This window comes from Myotis yumanensis, unplaced genomic scaffold (genome assembly GCF_028538775.1).
Source record: "Myotis yumanensis isolate MYYU_CA2020_CCGP unplaced genomic scaffold, mMyoYum1.0.hap1 SCAF_6, whole genome shotgun sequence".
Taxonomy (NCBI): Eukaryota; Metazoa; Chordata; class Mammalia; order Chiroptera; family Vespertilionidae; genus Myotis; species Myotis yumanensis.
In genome coordinates this window covers 22,566,176-22,588,265 of record NW_027223757.1, presented here as the reverse complement: position 1 = coordinate 22,588,265, position 22,090 = coordinate 22,566,176, and positions in this window count along the sequence as shown.

The following is a 22,090-nucleotide window of genomic DNA, read 5'->3' as shown; positions in this document are numbered from 1 at the left end:
TGAGTGAGATGGGAAAGGTACTGAAACCAGGCTCCATAAGCAAAAGCTGAGAGTCTGGCTGGGAAAGGAGGAGCCTGGGGGCATTTAGCCTGAGAGGGGGGTGATGGAAAGCTTGACAGCTATCCACAAGCATTTTGTGCAGAAGAATGATTAGCCTTATCTTGCTGTCTTGTGTGCCGGACAGAACTAGACCTGGGTGGAAATCAAAGGGAGGCCGACTTTGAAGCCGACTAGTGAGATCTTGATGGCTAGAGTGACTTTATTGTGGCTCCAAGTGTTCATCAGAGTAGTCAGAGTTCTCTGAAGATGCAAAATCAACAGGTTCCGGGCAGAGGGAGGGGGTTGAGAGAGAGAGGAGAGAAATTTATTATAGGAATTGCCTCATTGGCTCATGTGATCATGGAGACTGAGACAGCCCACAATCTGCCATCTGCAAGCTGAGAGCCAGGAAAACCAGGTTTGTGATTCAGGAGCACCCAGGCAGGAGAAGATGAATGACCCTGTTCAAGCAAAGAGAGAAAATTCAACACTCCTCCATCCTTTTGCCTTGTTCAGGCCCTCAGCAGCTTGCTTGATGCCTATCTCAGTGGTGAGGTTGATCTTCTTTACCAGGTCTACAGATTCAAATACTAACCCCTTCCAAAAACACCCTCACCAATACGCCCAGAAATAATGTTTTGCCAGCTATCTGGGCATCCATGAGCCCAGTCAAGTAGTTACAATGAACTATCACGCACCGTAACTACCTTTGGGGGCAGATTACTTGGGAAATTCTTGTATCATGCAGGGACCTGGGCAGATAACCCCTACATTTTCTTCCAGCTCTAAATATTTCATATTTTCAGTGCTCTTGCAGGGTTGTTGAGAATAAATAAAACAATTTGGAAGTGTTTAAAAGTGCTCCACGAACACAACCTATTATTTTTATCTATCATTAAAATGTTTTGCCTAAACTTTATTACTTAAACGCAAGCTTTCTTGTAGTTTTTGAAACAACTAAGAAACAGATCAAGAATTAGATTTGACAGGAAGATGGAAAATTCCTTCATTTAACTCTAAGTAGTCGTGGTAGAGAGGTACCCATGTCTCTTGCTTGGAGAGGCCCCACTCTTTTAAAGGCCTGATAGGAGCTCTGTTGCAGCCACTGATACTTCACAGCCGAATTCTGGGGAAATTCGGGTAAAGAATCTCTGGGGAAAGCCCCATATCATTTATTTTAAGCCAGGATCACATCAACTGCCAGATCAGCCTGGGTACATCCTGGAAACAGACCTTCCCCCGGCCCTCCTCACTCCATTCCCCCGAGCCCACCCATGTTCACACGTAAGAGCGCTTGTATCTCATTGCACAGAAGAATTTCCCAACTGTGTGGGCTGTGGGTTAGTAAACTCTGGAAAGCATTCTGGGAATAGATGACATAAAATCCTTCCTTAGAAATAAGCAGGATAGTTCTCTGTCTGGGGCCATTTCCAGCAGCCACCGAGGACAGGCTCATGTCTCTGCCATCCAGAGCACCCAGGACATACCTACTACCAGCACCTACATCAGGGTGGCTCAGGTACAGGTTACACAAGCCTAGGATCACCCAGTCTGGACCGAATAAATTTCTGTAGGTGCAAATCTGTGTTCACTGATGTGGCACGGTCACTAGACTCAGGTGGAGAGCAGGTCCTCCCGTGGGCTAGCATGTGAGTACATGGCAAGTTCATAGCATTCTTTCTGGAGACAGTTCAGACCAGCTCCTGTGCTTGCCTGAAATTATAGGCCAACTGCACTGAGTTGCATCCAAATTCTAGACAGAAAAATAATAAAAGGAACTCTGAGTGCTCTTAGCTGATGAGAACCAACTTCTAAATCCAAACCTGCAGCTGACATTCCAGCAGCAAACTCCCAGGAGCCTAGGATAATCCCTTAGGTTTTGGGGGGTAGGGGGCAAGGGCTAGCAGATCCTGGACATGGTATAGGTTCCAGACCCACTGAAGAGATTGGGTGTTTTCCTCAAGCTCAGCTTTTCTGAGGCCTATTTGTGGATGGATTATTTCTGCTTCACACTGACGCCTGTGGCTTTTGGCTTTTTCTATCTCATTTTCTCCTTGGAGCCCATCAGAAAATCTGGCATCCCAGTTGTCTCTAATTTTTGCCAACTCTTTAACTTCATGTCCTTTAAAATCAGTCTTATTTTAAGGCATTTGACTAAATGGATATAAGCATTGTATTTTCTTTGAAGTTAAAGCTTTTAAACCTTTATTGTGGCTATACTGCCAGTTGCTTTAGTTTGCTTTCCCCTACCTTCAAAAATAAGTAGAGGTTTGATTTTGAACTTTCTATGGCTGAGTAATAAAAATGTAAGCAGCATGAGAAACCGAATTGTCTCCATTGCACTTGGCACAAATATTGAGATCAAATAACCAGTTAGAATATTATTAGTTTAACTTTTCCAAGGAAGCATATTCCTGGTCCATCATCCCAACGAGTAAAGTGGAGACATTTTCTAAGTTGCTTTCCATCCAAGAGTTTTAAGTGCTACGTAAATGCGGCATTGGGTTACGTTTGCTGGTGCTATCATAGTTCCTATTTTATAAATGGGAAAAGGGAGAAGCTAAATGTCCTCCAGCTAAAGTGCAAATAATCTCTCAAGCCAGGGTTTGAGGTCACTGCTGGTCACTCCCCAACTCCATTTCCCCAGCCAGGTCATTCCCCTGCTCCTTGTGGTAAATGAGCTTTTGCCTTTGGAGCAGAATCTGCAGAAGGGCAACTGATGGGAGGACCCTATAGATAGGACCAGGTCTGAGCTTTCATCTTTCAGGACCACAGCTTTGCTTCTTATTCTAAAACTAGGGGCCCAGCACATGCAATCGAGTAAGACCCAGGACCCAGAGACCCGTGGCTCAGCGGGACCCAGGAACCCACCTGCGCCTCCGGTCAAGTCCTCCAGAGTCAAGTCCCCGCCCACCCCATGCATGCAGCCTCCTGCTGATTGGTCGTTATGGCATGATGGCGTGACGACCACAGGCTTTTTATATAATAGATGGGTCCTCATGGTAACAAAGAACACAGGAAAGGGAAAGCCTCTCTGAGAAAACCCAATGTTCTCACTCCCAAAGGTCATCGACACAACCACCCCAGATCAAAACTTTCACTAGTCCAGCACTTTAGGTTGTGACGGCAGCAGCAGCAACAACTACAAAAAGCCATGAACAAAATTGTCACCTTTGAGCTAAGCTTCAGCACGTTTTTACTGTCCCCCTCCTCCCAGCGTCCCTTCCCAGAGGGGCTACAGATAATCTGTCGGTACTGGGTTGGAAAATAAAGACAACTTTTATTTTTAGTCTCTATAAAATACAACAGGAAATCACCTGGAGAAGAAGCAAACAAGCAAATAACATGTATTACCTCCCAGAGTAAAATATGTCAAATTTTCTCTCCAATTCAATATTTTGGATGAAAATATTGTGTCCCTTCTCTTTACAATGCTAATAAAAAATTAATCGTATGCTTACAATATTTATACCTTCAGCATGGAAATACCAGAATGATTTTTATTACCAATCTTTAGTTATATAAATAATACACAACCCTATTCTCTTTATAGAAATTTGGGATTACAGGCAATTAAATTCCATTTGATTATGGCTCTAATTAGTTTTTCCCCTGAAAAGGTAACAAATGGTTGACACTTTTTTTGTGCATCTTTTCAGATATTTTTTTTAAGTATTATATATATTTATGTAGAGCTATATAACATTATATATAATGAAATGTATAACATTATCTAGTGAATTTTCCACATAAATATAGTGTGTGTAGCAACTTCCTTCACAGTAGGACATGAAGGTTACTCTTTTGAATTCCAGTATAAGAATTATGGTAGGAATGTGTCAAGTTTTAGCTAACCTTTGATTTATGGATATTTCCGTTATTACATTTTTCTCTATTGCAAACGTTGCAAAGGACATTCTTGTACAAGGTGTTCCTCCGTTTCTCTGAGGCAAAGCTTAGAAGGGGATTTGCAAGGTATAAATAGTTGCAATTTTAACAGATAAGTCTAAAAATAGTACTTATTGAGAAACTGCTATCTGCCAGTTACTATTCTAAGTGCTTTACATTTACAAAGTCTTAAACCTGTTTACAGATGAGAACACAGAGACACGGCAAGTGTAAGTAACTGGCCCAAGGTCATATAACTAGGAAGTAACAGAGCCAGGATTTGTCTCCTGGGAATCTCCTTCCAGGCTCTGGCCTCTTTCTTATCCAAGACACTCTACTAATGTACACCATGGTCTTTTTTTTTTTTTTTTTCCAACTCTTGTGTGCTGGCAACTTAAAAAATGGAAATCTACTTATTTGATTGGATTTACCAATCTTCTTAAATTATATGTGGAGATTTTGTTTGTTTGTTTTTCAGGTTGATAAGTTATCTTTCTAATCACAGCCAATCACTTTCTGGATTTGGCAAAGTAGGTCTCATAGCTTGGCAAAATAAAGGAAAGAGAAACTGTTCCATTGTCACCAGTGTGAAATAGAAGGAGGTAAGGAGATGCAAAGATTTCAGGTTAGAAACTTTGCAGAGATGAGAACCCAAGGCGAATTATCTGAGCCAATCTGTCCTCACTGGAGAGCGTGGCCCGAGCCTTTCAAACCAGGGACTTACCTGTAAGATCTGAGCAAACCGATTTCAGTCAAGGCTTCCTGCATGTCCTCTGGGCAGTCCTTGGAAACTGAAAGATAGGAAAATCTTCTTTGTGTTGCTATTGTGTGCATCATTCTACTCTATTTTAACATTTTTTAAATAATCGCAAACTTAGAGAAAAGTTGCAAGTTCAGTACCAATACATTCTTTCCTGAATCACTTCAGAGTAAGTTACTGATCTGTGGCCTCATCACCCCCAAATATTTTGGGATATATTCCCTACATACAAAGCTATTACTCTACATAACTGCAATCAACCGCCAAAAGTAAGAAATTAACATTGATAACATTGCTATTGTTTAATCCTTGAACCTCAATTCAATTTTGACATTTGTCCCAATGTCCTTTATAGCAAAAGGATCCAGTTCAGAATCATGCTGTTCGTTTGGTTGTCACATCTCTTTAGTATCCTTCAATCAGGAACAGTTCCTCATACTTTCCCTAATCCTTATGACCTTGACATATTCTATTTCAGACCAGTAGTTTTGTAGAATATCCTTTAATGTCAGTTTTTCTGATATTTTATCATGATGGCATTCAGATCACACATCTTTAGAAGGAATATCACAGAACTTACGTGTTCTCATTGCATTTTATTCAATGACATAATTTCATTGTCCTATTTCTAATGTCAACTTTGATCACTTGTTAAGGTGGGTGTGCCAGGCTTCTCCACTGTGAATTACTTTGTATAAGTTATCATTGATAAGTATTTGATGTGTGTGGTGGGACTATGTAAATACACCATTCCTCATCAAACTTTTAGCTTATTCATTCATTCATTTCAGTATAGTCATTGCTTTTTTATTTGAAAGGTCCAAATGTTACTATAAATATTTATTCTGATGCTCAAATTGTCCCAAATTTGGTATGTGGGAGTCCCTTTGAGCTGATTTCTATGTACTTTTGACATGTCCCCACATGTTTTGAGCATTTTCTTCACTTTCTGGCAAAAAAAAACAACACATTAAAATAAAAATAAAGGTGTTAAGTCAACCATTTCTCCAATAAGTCCTTTAGGTGGAGGATGGTGTTTAGACACCAGATTAGGTGCTAGGTGTGCTCATTGCTTTGCTGGTCCCTGGGGTGTCACTGCTCCCAGGACCTCTTTGAGCACAAAGCCTAGACTTTCTCTCTCTCTCTCTCTCTCTCTCTCTCTCTCCCTCTTAATTTAGATTTAAAAAAAAATTTCACTGATATCACTAATTTCAATTCAGTTCACTCTTATTTTCTGCCCATCATAATTATCACTGCTTGCTCCAGCAGTGAGAAACCTGCTCTCTTTATCTTTCAAGCATTTGTTCCTTTGATCGGTTCCCTGGACATAACCTATATCCTGTTGCTCCTGCCCCATCCTCCCCTGCATGGGTGCCCTACTCACCTTCATCATGCTCTGTCCCGGGCACCCTTCTAAGCTCACACTGGCCCAACACTCGCACCAATCCACCACTTCTCACATGGACAACCTGCACACACTGCCAGGCTCACACACCTCTCCTATGCTCCCCACCCCAACCTGGGTGCACATCTACCTTGCTCGACCTCACCTGATGGTTTTGGACTGACTTGTTCAGCTAGAGAAGAAGAAGAATGGTGTGTAACTTTAAGAGTAACTTTTGGTTTGACTATTTTAGCTTTTTTTTTTTTCTTTGGTTGTGTGAGAAAAACTCCATTTAACTTTGTTACAGCTAAAATGATCTCTAACATTTTGAATTAATTTAATTCTATTAATTAATTCTTACACCTTTTCTGGACACATGGACCTTTAAAATAGTAATAATAACAATAGTAACAGGTTATCCAGAATTCAGTCTATTTGTATCACTGTGGGTTTTTCAGAATCTTGCTTCCTGGTGTCTTTATGCTAACCATTAAGTTTTTCCATGGAGGTAACTTTATCTCCTTTCACACTGTTCTGTTCCCAGCATTTCCCAGGCAACAGTCCTGTTCAAGTGTTTCTGAGTACTACCCCCAGTTTGTTTTCCAGAATTCTCTTTAGTGTCCCACTGTATAAGTGTTCTTATGAAACTACACAGTTCAGAGAGTACACTTACAACGGTTCATGAAGTGTCTGAGAAACGTAGGGCACTCCTTCCCCAGATTCACTGGGGAAGGTCAATCGTTCACTGTTTATCAGCTGGAGAGACAGTCTGTTACACACTAGTATTGGTTGCCCTCTTGCTCTCACAGAGAGGCCGTCTTATTAGCTCAAACCAGTATATGCAGGTTCCCCTGGTCTAAAGACATCTGGTTCTCTGGAGGCATCTCAGAGGACAGCTGTGGCTCGAACCTCCCCATTCCCAACATAATGTCCTCATGGTCTTCCAATGACCAAAAAAAAAAAAAAAAAAAGGCATTCCAGTAAAAAATATCAAGTGATTTGAATCTTTGCCATAACTATGAAAAATAATTAGAATGGAATTGTTACTGCTGGTTGCTAGGGAGAACTGAAAGCACTGGGCAGGAGAAGACTTTTCGCTGAATATGCTTTGGAAACACTTATTTACATCAACAATCACTTTCTATAAGGGACTGGGAAAGGTGTCTATTTCTGTGTGTGGAGGGGGGAATAAGAAAGAATGCAGAGTGGAGAGACTGAATCAGGCCAGGATAGGATAAAGGAAATGCCTCCCTGGGATGAAAGGTGCCTGGCCCTGGGGGGACTCAGGATAATTTTGTGCCACCAGGTAAGGACAGTCACAGATCCTTTGAGCTAAAATTACTAGTCTTACTATCAATTGGCCTCTTCGCCTCAAAGGGAGTTCAATTACATTCAATTCTTCCAGTGCTTCCTGAGAACCTGCTCCCCAAGGAATCCCTCAAGAGGCCATTTAATGTTCCCAGGGCTTCCATCTATCATAGGCCAATGCATTTTCACGATATTTTCTCAACTTGCAGCTCCTGAGAACTTTCCTTCATTCTCTTTAACAAGTTTTTAGTACTATTACATAGCAAAGTGGAATACATGAGACGATAAGTATTCTAAGAGGGTTTAGCTGTTTGCATTTTGGAGTCCACATAATTCACATAAATCCTCTTCAATTTTCCCTTTAGGCTATTACTGCTGTTCCACCAGCCAGGAAAGAAAGCAGCCCCTGTCTGCAGGAGAGGACAGCAAAAGACTGACGTACGACATTCTGCTACCAAGATGGCTTCTAAAATAGTATTTGCCACATTTTGAATTAAAATTTTTTACATAGTAAGTCTGGGTGCTTTATACACTGTAAGTCTCTAGTAAAGAGTTTTAGTTTATTTACCGAGGAATCCTACCTTTGAAATAAACATAAGGTGAAATTGAGGAACCCTTTACTCCATAATTAAATACACTGTGAATAAAGTCATTATAGCCAGTTCTTTAATTTCATGTACAAGGTTGTTCCCAAAAATCTAAGCATTTTCTAGGAATCTTATTCTCTCCTTGCCTTTAGACATGATGCTACAGCTTTAGCATATCATAAGTGTTCTTTAATTTTCTTTTCATTCATAGGGCAGTGAATGTTAGGGTCACCAAAGGAGGTATGCATGAGGCCGAAAGTGGTAAAGTATTATAAATTTATTAGGTCACCTGGAAACCAGATGGGCTGAGCCCCCAAATGGCATCAGCACCCAGGGAGCCAGAGATTTTAAAGGACTCTATGTGAGCTTTTTCAGTGGGGATTTCTCTGGGAAGGTCCAGATCCTGGGCAAGTCCGAAGGGGAAAGTTACTGGTCTTAGCAAATGAAATGTAGTCTAAGCAAAAGGGAATGTCAGTTGTGAAATGATCTAAAGGTTAGTTTCCCAGGGGAAGGGAAATCGATTCAATTATTTGATCAGATCTAACACTCCAGTCTTTTTGTTTTATGGAATAGGGACGGAGGTCATTTCTTCTGCTTAAGGGGGACATTGAGATCATAAGGGGATGGAATATGATTGTAGTCAGTCGGAACACTGTAAATATTTCTCACAGTTGGAGAGAAGGGTCACAGTAGCATGATTTTCCTGACTGATTGGTGATGGCTTGAAAGCTGTCCTGAAGGAAAGATGAAAAATGATGCAGAATACATGGGCCAAAAATGAGGATGAAGAATTGTAATGCTAATGGTCCTATGAAGGGAAGTAGCCAGGTATACCAATTTATATTTTTAGCCAGTAGTCCCATGAATTTGGTTGATGTTCTCTAACCTTTGTGGCCCTTTCTGTTAATTTTTGGGCGGCATCCCTGACTAGGCCATACTGATTGACATGAAAATAACATTCTTCCTCCAGAAAGAGCCACAGACCCCCTTTCTCCACAGTTAGGAGGTCTAGTCTTTTTCAATTTTGGAGGGTGACAGCCACTAGTGAATCTAACGGATCCTGAATTTGAACTAAATTTGAACTAAATTTTGGCAATGTCATCTAGGCTTTCCTGTAGGTCCTGAGACAGGAGTTCAAAATATGAGTGAGCAGTGGTTAAGCCTCCTATGCCAGTCCCAGCACCGGCTGAAATACCAAGGGTTATGAGGAAAGGGATTATTTGGACTTCCCTTTTGTGTCGGATATGATGGGGTTACAGGGACAGGTAAACATTGATTATTTGGGCTGGGGGACTATGTCTACACTGGCTGAGAGATAGACTAGAGTACAGGTTCCTGTCTAGTTGATCATCCCTATTTTGAGTAGAACTCTGTCTCCTGCTAAGAAGGGATGTAGAGAAAAATCTCTAGTACATGCAATTACAGTTAGTGCTTGATTAAGATGCTGGGTGGGTGGAGTTTGTATGTGATACCCAAGGCTGCGGAAACCTGTTGAGTGACTTGGGAGGTAAAAGCTGTGCCTGAGGCAGCCAGGGCGTCACTTGTCTGGTTTTGCTGCTTTTCTGGGCCTGGAGTGGAAATACAACTGAGGCCTAGATATTATCTTTAGGGAGGAAAAGATCAGGGGTCTAAGCTGTCTGACTAGTGATATGAAAGGGGAAGATAGGTTACCCTGGGGGCAAGGTTCTTGTTCTTGTTTTCCCAGTTTTGCCCCTTGCTAGGCTTTTGAAGCTTTCTGCCCTGATGATGAGTTTCTGTACTTGGCCCATCCTCTTTGCTCTGGGGGTCTAACATTTTGGGTATCTGTCTAACATTTCCCCCCTCAAGGATTTTTGGCATTGAATTCTTTCAGGGAAAAGGTGGGTGTAGGGACTTTTCTATAGCTGCTTCCTGCTGAAAGGGGCTGATGTTTTTTTCCTTCAGAGCCAAAAATCTTTGTGCTTTGTCAGAGGGACAATGAGTCCTGGGCACAAAAGGAGGTTGTGATGGTGTCTAGGGATGGTATTTCCTGAGTACAAGTAGGCCCATCCCGGGATTTGGCACTAAATGTTAGGGTTGCCAAAGGAGGTATGCACGAGCCCGAAAATGGTAAAAAATTCTAAATTTATTAAGTCATCTGGAAACCAGATGGGCTGAGCCCCAAGATGGCATCAGCACTCAGGGATGGGGAGTCAGAGATTGTAAAGGACTCTGGGCGGGGTTTTTTTTGACGGGGAATTATCTGGGTGGGTCCAGATCTTGGGCAAGTCAAGAGGGGAAAGTTATTGGTCTTAGCAGATGGAATGTGGTCTAAGTGAAAGGGAATGTCAGTTGTGAAATGATCTAAAGGTCAGTTTTCCAGGGGAGGGGATATCAATTTGGTTATTTGATCAAACCTAACAGTGAATATCTCATCAAAACTAAACATTCACAGCTTTTGGCATGACTAATGATTTACATCTTTGTTCCAAAGGTATTGTTTATAAGACCTATCTTTTTTTGTTTATAAACCGACCTGTCAACTTTCATATTTTTATTTTCCAGTTAATTTATAAAATAATAAAGTCAGATACAATAAACTATTTTAGAAATTTAATCCACCCTGTTGCACATATACATTATAGGAAGTCCAAATATATCTACTGGCTGGAAGGCAGTGACCTTGTGCAAGAACTCAAAATGTTTATTCCTCAGCTAAATCTACAACAGTCTAAAAGAAACTCCCCTACATGTGGACTGGGAAAGAGTTGGTTGTTTCCAGAAAAAGGTATCAGGATAGTCTATCAGTTGGGACAAGAGAAAGAAAACATATTTGTATGTTGCCTTTTATATACTAGACACTCATATATTGTTGACATTTCCAACTCACAAAAACTATGAGAGATTATTTTTTCCATTTTTTAGATGAGAAAACTTAGGCTCAGTGAAGTTCAATAACTTGCCCAAGGTCATTTAACTATTACAGTAAATGCATGGCTAATCCAGAATTGGAACTCAGAAATATTTAGGTTGAGAAATTGTGTTCCTCCCAAGCAGAAACAAAGTGCTCAAAGCAACTCTTCTTCCTTAAATGACACTACGATTACAAAATTTGCTGCTAAGCTGCTGCTGCTATCACTATTGTTAATACGTTAACTACACTGAGGAACTTGAAGTAGACCAGTTTTTCTGTCTCTCTACACATTAAAAAATACACACACACACACACACACACACACACACCTGGCAGCTCTAAACACAAACGTAAGTTATTGGAAGATGCAGAAAGCTTATATCAAAGATTAGCCATCTTGGCTTTGTAATATTCTTTTGACTACCAATATTCATTGGCTTCAAATCTGATCACCTTTAATAAATTGTCAGAGACTACATATACCAACATGAAATGTATATAAAAGTAAAAATCAAGGAGAGAAATTAGGTATTTGGCACAAAGGACAATTTTTGGAAACTTGTAAATGAAGAAGCACAGACCAACCAAGCTATTTCTGTTAATCAGGTGTTGTTTCTTGTGAAAGCATTTGGCTGGTGAATCATCTTAGTAATGTTTTTTAAAAAAATCAGAAATGTGCTGAGCTAGCTTTATAGCTGAACTGATGTGGTTGAACATGGTTCTAATGCTTAGTTGACTCAGAGAGATTCTGTTTGGCCAGCTGTTACAAATGAGATCACTTTGTATGAAAACAGAGCAATTCTTGATACTCTAGGTCCCCATCTGCTTGATTAGTTAGATTTCTTAGGATTTATCTCCACAAACATTTGGAAGAGTCCCTGGGTCTTATGTGTGTCTATAAATCAGTTTCCTTTGCCATCTGTTAGGGAAATGGATAATCCTAACTTACTTTTAAGGTCAGACTCCATAAGGCAAGATGATAGTTGTGGGAAATCTCCCATTGTCCTCAGCTTATTTTTTAAAAATCTTAACTACATGCAGTAAACTGCACAAATCTTTAGTGTACGGATTAGTGAATGCATGAATTTATTCTATAAGATAAGGCACCAAACCCAGGTTAAAGTACTCAATTTGTCTATGAGGTAATCATTTGAAGAAATAGATAAAAGAAAGGATAGGCTTTGATGAGGTTTAAGATTGGAGAGTTTAGAGTTTCAGTGAAGTTCCTGGGATAACCAGGTGTCAACAGGAGTGTTCTTGAGAAAGAGAGTAAGCCAGAGAAAACAGATGGAGGAGCCATGTGGACCCCACATTTGGACAGCCTTGATTTCATGAATGCAATAATTATTTTTAAGCATTGAATTAAGACCCATGTTCAATCTTTTCTTTTTATTTTTAACAATTAATTTTTAAGTATACAAGCACTAAATGACCTTTTGGTTTGTTTCTATATGGGAGATAATAATAGCAATTGTGATATCTAATACAGAACATTCTCTGTTTAGGGCTGTTCTACATGCTTTGCAAGAGGTCCTTTTAAAGATAATTCTTTGATTGAAGAAAACTTCACCAAAGATTTTGAGTTAGTTTGGAGCTGAGAGAGAAGCTTGAGTTTTAAAACTTTAAATTTCAGTCATCCTTTTTTCTAGTTAAAAAAAAGTTTCAATCTAATAAACATAAATGTTTATCAGAAAACTGGAAGAGCAGGAGCCCACTCCACTGCAAAACAGGTTATTTGTAATAAGCAAACATATTGGCACTCATGTTAAATATTTAGTAAAGTTCTGTTTACAAAAATATATAATGACACAGAAAAAAGCTTAATGACATCATGCTAAAATTGTCTAAATGCCTGGGTTTGAATTCTGGTTCTGTCACTTTGAGATTTTTTTACTAAGTTACTTAACCTCCCTCAGTTTTGTCATTAGTAAAATGGAGGTAATCGAACTGTCATGAGTCTTAACTGAGCTAACGCAGATGAAGTGCTCAGCCCTGCACCTGGCACATGTAAGCCTTCTATAAGTGTCAGACATTGTTATTACTGTATCATCATCCGTGAGTACAGCAAACACAAGGTACTCATGAAAAAAATAAGAATAAAATGCACAATTTGGAACAAGCCAAAGAACTACTACAAGCAGTGATAAAGAAATTTACAAGACTACAAGGCAAAACTTTACAATTTGAAAATAAGTATCAGTTTATACTAATAGCTAAACTAAGCCTTAAATTTAGCGACATCTGCTGGGAGAAAGGTGAATTCTTCAACTCATTTACTAAAGACCTATCAATGAATTCAATTCAATAATTTATTGAGCACAAATGTGATTTTAGATGCTTTTCTAGATTCTGTGAACATGGTGATTAATTCCTGTGGTCAAAGTTAGAGACTAGCAGTTCAGCTATAAGCTACCTGTGCCTGAGACAGAAAAAAAATGGGCATTATCACCATTGACCTTTCAATTCTGTTCAGAAAATGAGATCTATCACCAAGAAAAAATTTAATGGCAAAAAAATTAAATGGCAATACAAGGCTGATCTATAAATCAAATATAAAAATGAAAAATATCGGTGTTGAAAGAGATAGAATGAGACCAATTAATGGAACACTTGGAAAGCGTTTCAAAGGAGTCGAATTTTTTTAAATGACAGGGGAGAAGGGGAGTTCTGAATGTTTTGAGCAGAGAAGTGATAATAAAATTAGCATGCTTGGCAAACTAACTTCTGGTAATGTATAGTATGGATTGATTTCAGGATTGATAAAGAAGAAAGAATGATTAGGATACTGAAATTATTAATAACTAGGATGATAAGGATCTGGACTGACTTGATTCCAAAATAAGTAGAATCAACAGTCAACTTGGACAAAGTGACTGTATTGGACTTCTATTTTTTGAGACACACATTAATAAAATATGTGCGTCTGTAAACATGGACAAAGGAGTATATATGTGTTCCCATAACCAACATCTGCTCCCACAATCAGATAATATCAATCACTGCTTTATGTGTGACAGGCTGCTATAAAACCACACTATTAAGCACTTTTATCTCTACCTATTGAAAAATTATCCTTCTGAATATAAAATGAGTTCAAGACATCTCAATTAAATATTGCCCAAATGACAAGAAGCAACTCTATGTAGTTCCAATCTCATACGGAAAGACAGGGTCAGAACAGAATCTTGATCCCCCATACCACAAATGCAATGGACTCATTTACTCGGCCTGCAGAGGCATGAATTCAAGTGCTCAAGGAATGCTTAAATAAGGACTGATTTTGAAACTTACATCATTGACAATTTTCCAAAAGATACTTTTTCTATTATCCATAAATGAGTGAGATCATGTGGTGCTTTTTTTTTCATTGACTGGCTTATAAACTGATGAACAAAAATAGATACAGAGGCAGAGCAGCATCGAACAGACTGTCAAACTACAGCGGGAAGGCCAGGGAGGGTTGGGGGCGGTGGTGGGGAGGAGGGTAAGAGATCAACTGAAGGACTTGTATGCATGCATATAAGCATAACCAATGGACACAAGACACTGGGGGGTAGGGGAGGCCAGGGGAATGTCAAGGGGGGGGGGGGGGGAAGGAGACATATGTAATACTCTTTGTAATACTTTAAGCAATAAAACAAAATTAAAAAAATAAAAAAGATACTTTTTCTAAATATGCTTTTTTGCCCTAGTTATGAAGAAAGTATATTTTTATCTTTCCTCAATTTATTAACTAGCAGTGCCTCAGAGTGGACCTTATAATCGATTGTTCAAATTGGGACAGTTTTGAAAGTGAAAAGAGGCAAGATAAATTCTAAACTGGATGGACTGCCGAGGCCTCAAACCTGTGGACAATCGGGATGTGTGCTTGTCACAATCACAAGTGAAATCCGCCTCGACTCCTCTGATTACATCTACCATGAAGTTCTGTATGCACATCCATCCCTCGCTGGTGTACCTCTCCTTCAGATCAGTTTGGCCTAGTGTTCTTCTGACTGCTTTCCTCTGTCTTTTGAAGGTTTGCTATAATGCACAGCTTCCTGCATTTCGGAAATCTCAAACTAGCCAGTTGGCCTTGTGCACAGCTCCAAATCTACCTCAACTGCAGAAGGGAAGTTTGTTCATTACTTTGATGCTCCTCCCTCAAAAAAATAATAATCATGAGAATCAAAGGAGATCATCAGTGTGAGAGAATATTTAAACTAAATGTACATGAATAAAGAGACACTGGTAAGGGAAAGCAGAGACTACATGAGTCAGTGGGAGCAGATGCGGATGTCGTTTGCTACTGTGAGGTGGTTCATCCTGTCTGCTGAATGAAAGGAGTGAGCTTCCCTGTGTCACTCAAACCAAAATTCTCCCTGTTGCACTTAGGGGAGGATGCTAATTATACTGTTCCAATTTGCAAGAGACAGAGGCACATTGAGGATATCTTGGTTTCCAAGGCTGGTGGTTAAGGACGCACTAAGAAAAGAGAAAGAGCCCAGCCAGCATGGCTCAGTGATTGAGCATAAACCTATGAACCAAGAGGTCACGGTTTGATTCCCAGTCAAGGCACATGGCCAGGGTTGTGGGCTCCATCCCCAGTGTGGGGCCTGCAGGAGGCAGCCTATCAATGATTCTCTCTCATCATTCATGTTTCTATCTCTCTCTCCCTCTCCTTTCCTCTCTGAAATCAATAAAAATATATTGAGAGAGAGAGAGAGAGAGAGAGAGAGAGAGAGAGAGAGAGAGAGCGCCCTGTGAGCAGCTGCACAGCCAGGGCTTGGGAGGATGCCTTCACTGAGCACAGCAGAACTCCAGTGGCCCGCCAGTCTCTCCGGAGCCCAGCTACAGCTCCAGGTGATGTCCCTTCAGAAGCTGGTGTCTGTTGCTTCCTGCTCCCGGGTTTTGCTTCAGCAGTTCCTCTTCTGGTAGCTTCTGCTCCTGTGGTTAACGACTAAACCTGCATTCTCAGCTGCAGCACAAGTCTTGTGTATTCTCGGATTCTACGCTTCTTGCTTTCTGCTTACAGCAATTCTTTGTGTGTTTCTCTTCTGTGTTCATATCTGAAGGTATGCCATTCAGGAGCCTCAAGGAGGGTCTCTGACTGGCTGAGGGAGTCACCATCAATTGTAGAGCACTCCTGCTTGGGCAGAGCAAACATTTCAGAGATTATTGGCTAGATAATAAATAGCTGTTTTATGTTAGATGCTGATTCCTGGTATAAGGAGCATATGAAGCTGGTAATGTGTTAAAAATCTTCAGCTCTGAGCTGCCGTAAGTGTTCTCCTGTTTGATGAAACTCTAAACCATACCATTTTATGTTGCATTAATTCATTTTTCTTCAAGACTTCAGTTATATTACTTTATCTCATTTATTCTATATTCTTAAGGCTTTCATATTTTGAGGTCTTAGAAATTCACACTTATCACATAATTCATAACACCTAAAATAATCAAATATATCATCTTTGAATATGAGCACTCTCTATAAAACAATAAAGTAATGGTAATTATAATTATCTCTCATTTAATTGTCATATGTTTTACATATATTTATCTCTCTAATTGTCACAGGTAGGTATGATTAACCTCATTTTGCAGAGGAAGAACATGAATCTTAAAGAGATTGAATGACTTGTTTAAGGTCATAGGACTGGTCTACAGTGACAAGTGGGGAGTGTCTATATCCAGAAAAGCCTGTTCAAGTCTCAGGGTCTGAAGCCTAATGGAGTGCTGATCACGTAGACATCCTTGTATCCTGCTCTTCAACCAGCCATGGTAACTGAAACTCAGACTCCAACAATGAAAATAGGTGCACCTTGTTAATCTTGATGTTTGTGCAAAGCAACCTGACAAGTTGGTAGAGCATGGTCCATTGCTCCAGAGCAAGCCACAGAATCATCAATCACTAACATAAAGAACATTCTGAGGGCCACTTTCCCAGGGGTCGCCCAAGGGTTAATCATGGTTCCTGGTTCTCTTGAAGGCGTGTAAAGAATAAGAAACCAGATCTGTGTTACCTCTCTCTCTTTTTATTTACATTTTAAGTATAATGTGAATAAAAAACCCAATAGATTTCTATGGAAGATATTCACAATTTATTAATTTTAGGCTACAGTGAAATGATGGAGTATATGTAAAAACACTTTTGATAACCATATGTTTGAAAATTTTTATCTAAAACACAATTGGAAAGTCAACATAAAAACTCAAATAGTAGCAGGAGATGATCTTTTAGAAATTATTGATGCATTAATAGATTCTAGCATACAAGCAAAAAGTGTACTTTTGAAAAATAAGTGTTATTACATTTAATCTATATAAATTTAACACAATATTCTAAGTTAAATTAATGTTATAAGCAAAAAAAGGCAGGAAACAAAATTCAGTGTACATATAGCCTTTGAAATAATCAAAAGCACTAAGAAAATTTGAAGAAAAAGAAATTGTGTTTATGAAAAATGTATAATTGATACTAAATAAATGACAGAGCACATAGATATTAATGCCAACTTATCTACATAGAAAAACACTTAGAAATATTAAGAAGATTTATCTCAACTGTAAATTACAAAGTCTGTTCCATCTATGACCCAAAATTAAATTTTAAAATCAATTATTTTCCTATGTAGGATATAACAACACTTTAAAAAGAGAGAGTAACTATATCGAAAGAACATTGTAGCCTTTCAAATGCCAAAGTAACTTGCAGAACTATTGTAACTATGAAACATTTTCTATTAAAATGAAATGCTGACCACAGTAAGGAATGCGATATTGATGAGCAGCAACATAAAGTTTTTTCTTAAAATATGTTTTAAGTCCCATTGTAATATAGCACATTTGCAGGGATAATTTCTTTGATGCATTTCTGAAAACTTCTTTTTAATATTACAGAATGTATGTAACTTTGCCAAAATTGGTCAGTGGTGGAGAATGTGGCCCCTCAAAATCAAATTTATAAAAAATGGCATAATGTTTACAATGTCACATGAATGTCTAATCTAGTAACCATTTCTGTAGAAAAAAAGACATTGGAACTATCACAATGAATTTTCTTTCCATGAAAGAAATATGGGTGATAATTTTATAACAAATTATTAATATTCTAGTGCCTTTGAGTCCCTCATTATTGCAAATAAAATTTAGATTTTATGTTAATTGACTTTATTTACATAAAACATACAGAATGATTTAATTTTTTTATAATTATTATCTTTTTCTCCACCCTCCCACTTCCACTCCCATGCCCGTATCCATGGCCACACCAACTTAATTCCTTTTTTTTCTAAAGATTTTTTAAAATTTTTTAGGGGGAGAGAAAGGCAAAGAGAGAGAGAGAAACATCAATGTGGGGACTGAGCCCACAACCTGGGTATGTGCCCTGTCCCAGAATGGAACCACCAACCCTGCAGTGCACGGGATGACTCCCAACCAACTAAGCCACATCAGCCGGGGCCAACTTAATTCTTTGCTGGGCCTAATCATCCAAACAAAACAAGGTAGGGTTTTCTTCAGCAAAATTCCTAGAAAATAAAGAAGCTCAAGAATATTTTTGTGTTTGTTGAAGCCGAAGAACATATCTCCTGAAATCAGAGCCTTGACCTTTTTTTCCCCCAAAAAATTGGCAATTGGGGATGAGAAAGTACTGTTTCTTCTTTCTATCCTGATATAAAAAGCACTACAGATTATCCTGCCACAAAAATATTTAGCTCCTCTCCCTACCAAAAAATACCATCAAAATGACAGAAAAGATATAAGAATATGATACATGAAGAAGGGTACCATCAATGGAAAAGAAATTTCTAAGAATTCCTAAAAGACAGATATCAGATGGGCTTTTACTGATGAAGCACTTAGTAAAGAGAAGCCACAAACTAAAGTAGGTGTAGCTGTGAGAGAAGACATTTACAGAGATTGAAGCTATTTTTCCTAAGAGTGCCCTGGGAGAGCCCACAGATCCCAGCCTCTATGGGCAGGTTCAGGTACAGCCACAAGGTCATGAATAAAACTGGCTTGGGCAGTCACCTCATCTCACTTGCCCACTATCCCAAGAGACCAAACATACAATAGGCAATGGCCAAATCATATATTTTTTAAAGAATTCTGACCCACAGCCTGCAGCAAGCTGCCCAAGATGCCAAACCCTTATTTATAGTCACTAGCCCAGGAAGCCAGCCAGCTAGAAGTCAAATTTGGAGGAAGTAGGAGTGCTATCTCTAGTAATAGTCCAGGAAGCTGAACAAGTTCTATAACAAGTTGCCTTCAGATGGCCAGGACTTGAATAATAACTGAGAGCTCTAATTTTTGTTCATGCTTTTAACTTAGGACCAACCAGAGAAAGCCAAATATGTACCTCCAACCAATCACATAGGATGACCCACTTCTAGTTAGCCTGCCTACAACTTCTTCACTCCAAACAGCCCCCAACTGGGACAGGCCTGAAGCCTTCTCTTTTTTCCGTTATAAAGCTTTCCCACTCCTCTGCCTGCTTTAAGTCCTGCCCAGCACGCGTGACGGTGGCTGACTGCTTTGCAGCGCTGAATAAATAGCCTTTGCTTGTCTCATTTGGCTGGTCTTTGTTATTTCCAGTTCTCCAAAATAAGTGGGTGCCTGCTTCACAGAGCTCCCACCGGAGGCTAAGAGTTACAGATGGAAACCCAGTTTAACTTCCAACTCTACCACGGGCCCAGTGGGAATCAAAATAAAGATTGCTTCATCCAGTAATGGATTGCAGAGAAGTCTTTTTTTGCCAAGTGTGAGGGCTTTGTCCCACCTGCTTACTATCCACAAAGACGTCATGAAGGTGTTTCTGGCTGTCTGCCTAGCCTGTCCATCACGCACACAGCTCTCCCATTAAGACATTGCATGGTTTGCAGTTTCTTTCAGTACTTCAGCTTGGGCAGTGTGGTGTATGCATGAAGTATGAAACCTTGAGGATAAGTTACTTGACATTTGAAGTGTGTTTTATGTTCTCCAATCAAGAACACATACTCTTTAAGTAGTTGAAACACTTTAATCAGGCTACCTCACTCCAGACACTGCTGCTACAGGCTTCAACTATTTCCATCTGCATTATAAGGATGGTTCATCAGCATAAGAGCTGTTAGAATTCGTTTTGTATTGTTAAAGTGAATAACCAAGTTATGTGATTTGCTTGCATGACCTGGGGTATAAGAATCTGATGAGGACAGCTGCCTAGCCCCTTCAGAACTCTCATTCCAGGCCTCCAAATAAGACCTGGTCACACCAATTCATAAAAATCACCTGCCAGGACTACACTGGCGAACTCCTACTGCCAGAGTATTGCCACAGTTAGTGAACCCTCTGTGCAAGGTCGTCACTGAGCTTTTAAAAACAAGCTGCAGAGCTGTTGCTGCACTGGCTGGCTCCGTCTGTTTGCCTGGCATATTTCGACCTGAATCTTGCTTTCATGGTAACACATACCGATCATAAGGTTGTATAGTGATCCTCTCACTCTCTCCTACTGTTAGTCCCTGGAGACTGCTGACATGTCTCCAAAAGAACCTATCTCAATGGACAGAGTAGCTTAGGTCAGTTTAAACCAAGGGGAAAGGCTTGTTTTGGAAATATATCTATAAAATGTCTGAGAAAAATAGATGCCATTTATCAATAGTAATCAACAACTTTCTTACCTTATGAAAATGAATAGGTAACCAAGGTCATCAGGCAGTTGAAGAAAACTCGTAGGATTCTTTTAGCATTTACTGTGAGGATTAAATCAGACAACATGTGTGAAGCTCTTAGTGTAGTATCTGTCTTTTGGTGAGTTCTCTAAGTGGTAATTATTACTTCTAATAATTAAGTGTAATGTCTGTGAAATAGTCAATAGAGACCCTGAACTTTTATTTACTCAGTAATTCTCACATAAATTCAACACATTTAAAAAATATTCCTCCTTTATCATATGCCCTGGGGGTATAGCAGTGAACAACAGTAAGGCCCTGACCTGCAAAAGCACACATCTTAGAGTGAAGACACACTGCCAACAGACAGACAAGCAGGGAGCAATTCATGCTCCAAATTAATATCGAGCTAGTTCAGGGATGGAAGTAATGGGACGAGGTAATTAGCATGGTTGGGGGAGGCCTTGCCTGGAAGTCACATTTGGGCAGGGGTGTGAATGGTGTGGGGGAGCACACCAGTGCATCATCTGGGGGGAGCGTGCTTCGGGTGGATAAACAGCAAGCGCAGAGGCTCTGAAGTGGGGTGAACTCAGAATGCTCAGGAAGAGCTAGAAGGCCAGTGAGGCCCAGGCACCGTGTGGGAGAAGGATTCTGGGAGGAAATGAGTGCGGTCATCCTATGCCAATTTCTATAGGGCCTGGAATTCCGGTCAGGAGTTTGAATTGCTTCCTAAATATGATGGGAGGACATTGAAGAGTTACAACAGAGAAAGGCCATGATCTGGTTTACATTTTTAAAGATCAATTTAAAGACACCTCAGTAGTCCAGGGAGAGAAGATAGCCACTTGACCTGGGTTTTGGCCCTGGAGGAAGTTAAAAAAGGTCAGATTAGGGATGTTATTTTAAAGGTAGAGCTGATGAGTTGTTTATGGACTGAATTTGAGATGTGAGACAAAAAGAGAAATTAAAGACATTTCTAAGACTTTGGACCTGAGCAATGAGGTCAAAGATGGGTGTCATTTATGAAGATGGAACGAGAGCAAAGTAGAGCTGGGGTAGGATCAGAGGCTGTGTGGTGACCCAAACACCAGGCTTGGATGTGTTGTGGGAGTTCTCTGCAATTAGTATAAAAGTCTCAATGCAAGAAAAGTGACCATTCTGATTTAACAAGAGTAGGATTCAGAAAAAGAGACAATGAGGAAATCAAATGACCAGAGAATTAGACCCTCAGGGACTGAGGCAGAAACATCTGGTAGCAGATTCATTACGTTTCTGATGATGAGGAGCATGGGTTATTATTTAACAGCACTGTGTGTTAATTGTAATTTATAAAATAGGTATATGACTGAGTCACAGATATTATGATGGCAGCATCCCCAACCCTCCTTCCCATGACCTTCTGAGGAGGACTCTGAGGGGCCTTCTGTACTCCTAGACTTTTTTTTTTTTTTTTACATTGATCAAGAAAATTGATGAAAATTTGGAGCTGAGAAAAGAAAGGCAAATTTTTACTGTAAAGGGCATGAGTCTGCAGAATAAATCTTAAAGAAAAGGGACATGATGGCTGATGGGAGAACAGAAGAAGCATGGGAATGTCACAGTAGCCTACCCTCAATGAGT